We start from the raw sequence: 8,129 nt of genomic DNA, 5'->3' as shown, positions 1-8,129 counted from the left end.
ATTGCTGCCTGATGGTGCGAAATGGATTCAAGGCCCAGGTCCATCTGGTTTGTGTATCGTGAACGAGCTGTTAAAGTGTCAGGACTTAACTTCTCTGGATTTGAGGAAGTCTCATGAGGTTTTATTGAGCAGTTAAGATGGGTGTAAACCTCACGGGTGGGACCCGCTTCTCCCTATGATCTTAGAGACATGCATGGTTCACAGGTTGGAGAAGCACAGGTTAAAAATAAGAGGATGGACCCCCCCCCACCCGAATCCACCCCCCGCTCCAATTAAAGCACTGGGGACTTGGGATCCAGACAGTCATGAGCAATTCATTTTCTCTCTCTAAGCCCCAGGACCTCCTCTGGGACGTGGGGACAATTATCTTGCCCAACTCACAGAGCTGCTTGGATATGAAAGATAACGAGGGCTGTCGAGGAGTCTGCTAATGGGAGGGGCAGTCCTAGCTTCTTTGATTTCCTTTTCCAGAAGGAGCCAGAAAGAGCTACAGGGACCTTGCGTCCTGTTTCCGCGTCCCCTCTCTCCTGGTCACAATTAGGCAGCATTTCTACTCGTCGAACTAAAAAGTCGTCGGGAACAACGTGCTCTGGGTTGCGCGGTGATGGCTGCTTCCGAAGGCCCAGCAGCCTTGGAAAGCATCGAAGACCGCGGCCCCAGGCTGAGTGAGGGGCAACAGGAGGCGTGGTGGTTTTAAAACACGTTCGTAAATTCCCTGAGACGCTTCTCGGCAAGAGTTGGGGTCTCATCCTCCCCTCCCTGCACACGGCCAGGCCTCGTGGTGTGCGGGCGACCCTTCTGAAGCCAGGCTAGGAAGGCACTCCGGCTTCCCCCTGGCTCCCTTGTTTGGAGCGCTTGCCCTTGGTCTTCTGGGACTTGAAGCCTGTCTTCTAAGGACTCCATGACTCATCCCGAAAACGGGTCTTCCTTGTGTGGCTGGGCTTGAAGGACAGGTGTCTGTAGACAGATGGTCCCATCGCTACATCCCGACCATGTCCTTTCTCCCTGTGTCCTGGTGTGAATTTCCAGGCAAGAACTCTCATTGGTTCTGCTTGGGTCACGGATCCATTTGTGACAACCAATCACTGTGACCCAAGGGATGAACACCTGTGATTGGCCAGTTACCTGTCCTGCCTTTGGACCTGGACTTGGGGAATGTCAGGATTCAGATAGGATGAACAAAACCACCTGGCACGGAGAAGAGATAAAAGAGTCTCTCTCCAGCCAGCCAGCCCTTGCATTCTGGCCCCCCGTTCCTCAACCAAAGGGCCATTCCACTCTCTCACGCACTCTCTCCCCTAAAACGTAGGTGCTTTTTGCTTAGAAGGGGGAAAGAGAGATACTAAGCAATGAAAAAAAAAAGCAGGTATCTATGTCCACAGATTCCACACATACAATTCTGTTTGTTTCCCGGACTCTGCTAGAAGTTTCTTGTATCAGAGGGCTACGTCCCCAGGCCTCGCATCAGTAGGCGCTCAAGAAAACCCCAGTGTATTTCTACCATGTCAATCTAGGATTGCCACGAGACCTGTAAGAACAGGTGAGGATTTCACCGGTGACATTGGCATTGCTGTTGCACTCGTCAGTGTAGGAACCACTTACTGGGTGCAAGACTTTAGCTTTTGACCTGTTTTGTCACCTGTCAAATGGGGTCAGTGGTGAAACTTACCTCAAGGGGTACGGAAAGGATCCAGAGGGAATGTGTGCGGATGCGCTAGAATGCCTTTTTGGTTTTTTAAAATCAACTGTGTATTATCGTCCCTGAGAGGTTCTCTGGGCACAAGTTTCCACCCTTTTCCTGGAACTCAGTTAACAGACTAGCTTTTGGCGATAAAAGCCATCAGTTAGGCCCGCTGAAAATCGCTTCGTTTTTTTCCCCCAACGTTCACGCCTGTCAAATGGGAATAATAATTCTGTTTCTTGCCCCAGGCCCTTGGTCAAGGTGGATGCCTCCTGGACGGAGAGCGCTGACTGGGGTCGCTGCGGCCTCTCCCTGTAGTGATGAATCAATAGCTTGTAAGCGTGGCTCTTTGGTTTCGCATCTGCTGGCTGACTGGGAGACAGGGTTTGAGGGGGAAGGACGGGTGAATACTGTGCTTTTTAATTTCCTCCGGCTCTCCAAAGCACCAGAAACCCAGCGTACATGGTGAACCAAGGCGGGTCGCTCGGGGGATGGAGGAAATTACAGAGGGGGCATGGCCAGGCTCAAGGGTCTGCATGATATCGTCAGCGACCGCTGGCTCTGGCCCAGGAGGCTCACATTTTGCCCTAATTTTTTTTTTAATTTATTTTTGGGGGGGAGTGAGATCTTGGCTTCAATCGTGACTCTGTCACTTAGGAGCAGAGAAGCCCTTCAGCAAGTCGCTTTACTCGTCCGCGCCTCAGTGTTCTCATCTGCAAAATGGGAGTAATCATCTCCACTCCACCTGCATCCGTGAGAACAGACAGCCCCAAGGACAGCTCCCGCCCCTCCTCCGGCAGATGTCGGCGGGCAGGATGCCCTCAAGCCTTCCAGCCAGCTCTGTTCCTTAACCTTCTCTAATGTACCAGGATGGAGCCTTGGATCCCACAGGCAGTGGTCCTTGGCCCCCAGGGGCTGTTAGCGGGGACAGGCCAAGTGAGTCATCACTCAAACGGATAATTCTAGACGTGATGGCTGCTGACATGGTTATCTGCTCTTTTTCTTGCTAGATACCTTTCCCCCTTTCTTCAGCCCAAAGCACCTCACCTTCTTCAGGGGACCTGCCCCTTTCTCCACACTGCGGAGTTCTTCAAGGCTTGCTGATCATGCCCCTGGCCTTACATTCAGGGTCCCAAGGGGAGGGTCATGTGACCCGTGCTGGCCAATCATATCATAGCTGTTCGTCCCTCTGGCTGCAGCGGTTGGCTCCAGGGTGGGCACATGACCCAAACAGAGCCAATTGGGAGTTCCCTCCTGGGAATTTATAGGGGCGAAAGGAAATGGAAAGGGTAGAGGTGTGGCCGGAGCTGTGTGGCCCGCACACATACCCTCCTCAACTGCAGCCACGTGCAGAAGCATTTCTCAGGAGGAGAAAAAATAGGGTCAACCTGTAAGGAGGCAGAAGGATCCAGCTTTGAGCAGGGGCGGGGTAGGGAGGGGAGACACAGAGAAGAGACAGGGAATGAATGGGATGCCAAGTCCCAGACATCTGTGAGTCGCCTCATCTCTGGGACGTGGGTGTCCCGGGAGTTAACAAAGCATCTTTCTTGGCTGGGATGGCTTAACTTCAGTTTCTGTTACTTACAGAATCAAAGGGTTCAGACCCCAGCAAGTTCTTTGCAGGAAACGCGCACAATGCTATGGAGAGAGGCTATAACAGGATGAACTGGTAACCTCCACGGGGCGGGAGAAGGGTCTCCTGAGGAGGTGAAACCTGGCTCAAATGACCAAGACGAGTAGGGACCGGCCAGGCCAAGGGTAGAGTCAGGGGAGGATAAGAGCATTTTCCAGGTGGAGGCTGGGACACCTGCTTAGGGCCTCAGTCGGGAGAGAGGCTGATTATCCACCGCCATTAAGCGAGCCGTTAACCAAGGCTCATATGTACATATACAAAGTCCTACCACCTATATGGATATATACGGATAGAGAGAGATGGTTGGACGTTACAGAGGGTCATTCTAGCCCAAAACCAGAAATAGCCTCAAACTTGATCTCCAACCTGCCGGTTTCGAAACATGTATCACTCACGTGTTGCCCTAGGAAATTTCTAACTCTGTCTCCCCTGCCACCAGACATGTCCTCAGGGCCCCTTCTTTCCTGAGCTTTCTCGCCTGTTCCAACGGTCCTTGGTATCTTCCCTCCTAGCTCTGGTCTGCCTGCCCCAAGGAAAACCACTGGTGAAGAGCCTTCGTCTCTCTCCAGCCAGCCAGTCCTTGCATTCTGGCCCCCCGTTCCTCAACCAAAGGGCCATTCCACTCTCTCACACACGCATGAGGCGTTGCTTTGCCTCAGTTTACTGATCTGTAAAATGGAGACAATAATGGCACCTAAGTTGATCAGCTTATATGCTGTAAAGTGGTTCAAACAGTGACTGGATAGCAAGCACTCCTCAGGTGTTAGTTGTGAGTGTTTTGGTATTTTGTATTTCCCAAAGATGGCCACCACAGTACCTCCCATCCCATGTGTTTGTCTTACAACGCAGCTTTGATACTGCCCCCACCCCCATTGTGTGTAGACATGACATCTCCTTGAACTTGAGTGAATGCTTGTGATTGCTTTAACCAATAGGGTGGAAGACGTGGTGCTTTGTGACATCTGAGGCCAGTTTAGGAAAATGCCACGCGCTTCCTCCTTGTCGCCTGGATGGCTCACTCATGGAGCCCGGCCGCCATACTGTGGGGAAGCCCACACAAGCCTGTGCGGGGAGGCCACGTGGATGTGCTTTTCGTCCGTGTCCCGGCCAACAGCCTAGTTGTTGTCCCAGCCAACAGCCAACATCAACTGCCAGACGGGCAACGGAGAGACCCTCGGATGATTCTAGCCCCTGGCCATTGGATCACCTCCAGTTGTCAAGAGCGTCAGATGGTCCAGCTGAGGCCCCAGATGTCGCGGTGGAGACAAGCTGTTCCCACTCCGCCCTGTCCAAATCCCTGACCCGCAGAATGAGTGAGCATTAACTACGGGGGTGGTTTTGTGCCACCAAGTCTTGGTGTGGTTTGTTGTACATCCATACCAACTGGAACAATTATTATTATTATTATTAGCCATTTGTATTACTTATCCTGAGACAAATTGTCAAACAGTGCCGTTCCCCAAGAAAGCAGAATGAGCTCTAGTTGAATTTTATCGTAAGACCAGCTCTTGCAGGAGAAGGTGGCCAGCCTTGCTTCTGCCCTCAAGAGTTCCCTGCCTCAGCTCAGAGAGAGGCAGCAGGCAGGAGGCAAGGAGAGTTTGCATGACTCTGCTTGGAGGTTTCGAGATTTCCGTCTCTTGTGTCACCTTCGAGGAAAGGCTGGCACAGCATCTCTGGCGCCCTCTCTGTGCGTGCCTCTTGCTGTCCCTGTCACCTGTGGCCAGGTGGCCAGCTGGCCCTGCCCTCTGCTCCCTGCCTGTCTCCTGTCTCTCTGGTCCTTCCCCAGGTTCCTGTCCTGAATCTCCTTGGTGGGAGTGGCCACGGATGGTGACTGCCCAGCACAGGACTGAGAAACCCAAATCTGCTGCTCTGAGCCTGTGACTGGTCTGCTTAAAACCCTCCGAAGCCCCCCCCCCCATTGCCGCAAGGACCCCTCCTCAGGATCGCCCGGTCCTGGGGGTCCTGCTTACCCATCTGCCCTCGTTTTGTGCCTTAAGGTTTCAGGTCCTCAAGATTCCAGCTGCACTGACTGCCTTTCAGTACCTTGAATACCATATGCTCTCAAACACTGGGCCTTTGTGCATGCTGTTCCCTCGGCCTGGATTGCCTTTCCCTCCCTGAGTTCACTGCCACACCTCCTTCCGATCGCAGTGCAAGGATCCCTGCTGCAGGGTCTGAGGGGGCCTCATCCTTCCCTTCTCATCATGCCTTCGATTGTGCACTGAACCCCGGATCGATGCCTGTTTGCACCGTTAGGTTCTAAGCCCCATGAGGGCAGGAACGTTGCTCCGTTCCTTCTCTTTGTCTCCCAGTAAATATGCACAGCGCTCGGCATCGTGGAGGCGCTCGGTAAATGCGGAATAAATGAATGGACAAGCAAGCATCGCCCTTTCTGGGGCTTGATCTTCCCGTCAGATTTTTAAAAGGAAGCGGTGGAACCCTTCCAGAAAAGACAGAACAAAGCGCCGTTGCAAGGCGGGCTTAGGGCACGCAGATTGTTCCTTCCGTATCTCGCTGGTCCTCATCCTCAACAGGAACCAGCTCTACCCAGAAGAAGCACGAGCTGCCAGTTCGGGGCCAGGCTGCTTGGGCTTGCATTCGGATTCCGCTCCTTCCTCTCTGTGTGGCTTTGGGCCAAGAACTCACCCCTCCAGCTCTAACCTGCAAAACGGGACCAACAAGAGTCCTGCTTCGTGGGGCCGTTATGAGCTGTTAAGTGTCAGTGGGCATCTGGCCTACAGTCAGGACCCTGAGCTGGCCGTTGTTGTGGTTGTTATATTATGAGAGGCTCCGCCCTGCCAGCCTGGTCTGCCTCCGTTCACCTGCCTTGTCTAAGTGCCTGCGCACAAGTGGCCTTGTCCTCATTACAGCCTCGCAGACCGCAAGATCATGGCCTGAGCCGAAGTCAGGCGCTTCACCACCGGAGCCACCCAGCCGCCCCTACTGTGCCTGGGTTGAAATCCCAGCTCCGTCACTCCCTCGCCGTGGGAAGTTTTCTCGCCTAATGGCAGTCGTAAGGATTTGAGGAGTTCCACATTCATAGGCAAAGATGTGTCACAATCTATGTTCACTCTCACTTCTGTCATGACAAAGATGAGTAAACACGACCCCGGCCCTTCAGGGATAGACAAATCTCAGGGGAGGGTGGGGGGTGGGAGGCAGAGCAGCATAGAGCAAACCGTGGCACCGCCCGACCATGAGAGGACTCGAGGCCATGTCTTCAAGGAATACTGTGGAGGGGATGGCTTCTTGTTGCCTTTGGACTGCAGGGAACGCTTTAGGGAAAGGCTCACTTGATTTGGATCTCGAAGGATGAATAGGAAGTTTGCCAGGTAGAGAAGAGGAGAAAGGAATACCAAGTAGGTGGAAGAGGATGAGCGAAGCCACAGAGATGGGAAGGGTCACAGCACAGTCCAAGTTGATACAGAGGTTTTGGGGATGTGGCTGCAAAGACGGGAGGGTGTCCAGTGACGCCCAGCCTTGAATGTCTTGAGACAAAGCCAGTGCCCTGCCATAGTTTCCTAACATTGCAGAAGATCAGACCCCTCTTCGCTGCTCCAACCTTCTTCCACGTTGGTGGGTCTTTCATTCTCTTTCCCTGTTTGTTGTCCTCAAGCAATGATTCATCCTTACCTTTCTCAGATGAGGTTCCTCAGGAACAGACTCTGAGATGAAATTTGAGTTCAGGTAATGTGTCTGGGAAGTACTCCCAGGAGAGCAGAGAAAACAGGGCGAGGGGAAGAAGGCAAGAGAATGTGAAGTCCAGCAGAAGAGGCTCCCGATCCCCTGAGGGAGCTCTGAGTGGAAGCTCCGTCTCAGAGTTTGTCCCTACCTGAGGCAAGGACCTTCCCATTCCTGCACTAGATAGACAGGGATGGGTTGAGCGCTTTGCAAGATCTCCCAGACACTGCTCTCTCCTCCCTGTAGACACAGGGGTTCCAAGGACACGAGGACCAGTCTCGCTAGGAAGGTTGGAAGGACAGTCTTTACAAATAGAATTGCTAGAAGCTGGGAGAAGGGCATGCAAAACCTGTAACCAGATTGGGGACACTGCCAGTGCTCTACCACTGACAGCCAAGAGCTTGATGTTCTCCTGCGTTTGGCATGACAGGGTATATAACACTCCAGACCTTCTGACTGAAGGTCATATTATCACCCTCCCCTAGCCCAAGTCTACCAAGGTGAGCAAAACGAAGTGAAAAGCTCTTAAAGGTGGGGCGCCCGGGTGGCTCAGTCGGTTGAGCGACCGACTTCGGCTCAGGTCATGATCTCGCGGTCCGTGAGTTCGAGCCCCGCGTCGGGCTCTGTGCCGACAGCTCGGAGCCTGGAGCCTGTTTCAGATTCTGTGTCTCCCTCTCTCTCTGCCCCTCCCCCGCTCGTGCTCTGTCTCTCTCTGTCTCAGAAATAAACATTAAAAATTTAAAAAAAAAAGTGTTGTATGGAAACCAATTTGTCAATAAATTTCACATATATAAAAAAAAAAATTAAAAAAAAAAGAGCTCTTAAAGGAGCCCTCAAGCCCAGCAACAAATTGGCCCCAACCCCACATCTTAGTTTGATGTTCCTTTGAAGCGTCTGCTAGATTCCTTGTTACATCCCAGATCCCTTCCCAGGATGCTCCTTCTGCTGTCTAATGAACCCTGGTCCCCCAGTCTTCAATTCTGACTTCAGAGTTAACTTTTTTCTTCCAGCTCTTCAGTTGACACTGTAGGCTCAATGAATGTGTTTGGTGTGGGTTCATGAGAGCATGATTTAAAAAATTTCTTACTGTTTGCCATGGAGCAGAGATTTGGTACCCAAGGAAGAAAATAGGAA

Source organism: Lynx canadensis, chromosome D3 (genome assembly GCF_007474595.2).
Source record: "Lynx canadensis isolate LIC74 chromosome D3, mLynCan4.pri.v2, whole genome shotgun sequence".
Taxonomy (NCBI): domain Eukaryota; kingdom Metazoa; phylum Chordata; class Mammalia; order Carnivora; family Felidae; genus Lynx; species Lynx canadensis.
The sequence above is the reverse complement of the archived record's forward strand: the minus strand, read 5'-3'. Positions refer to the sequence as shown.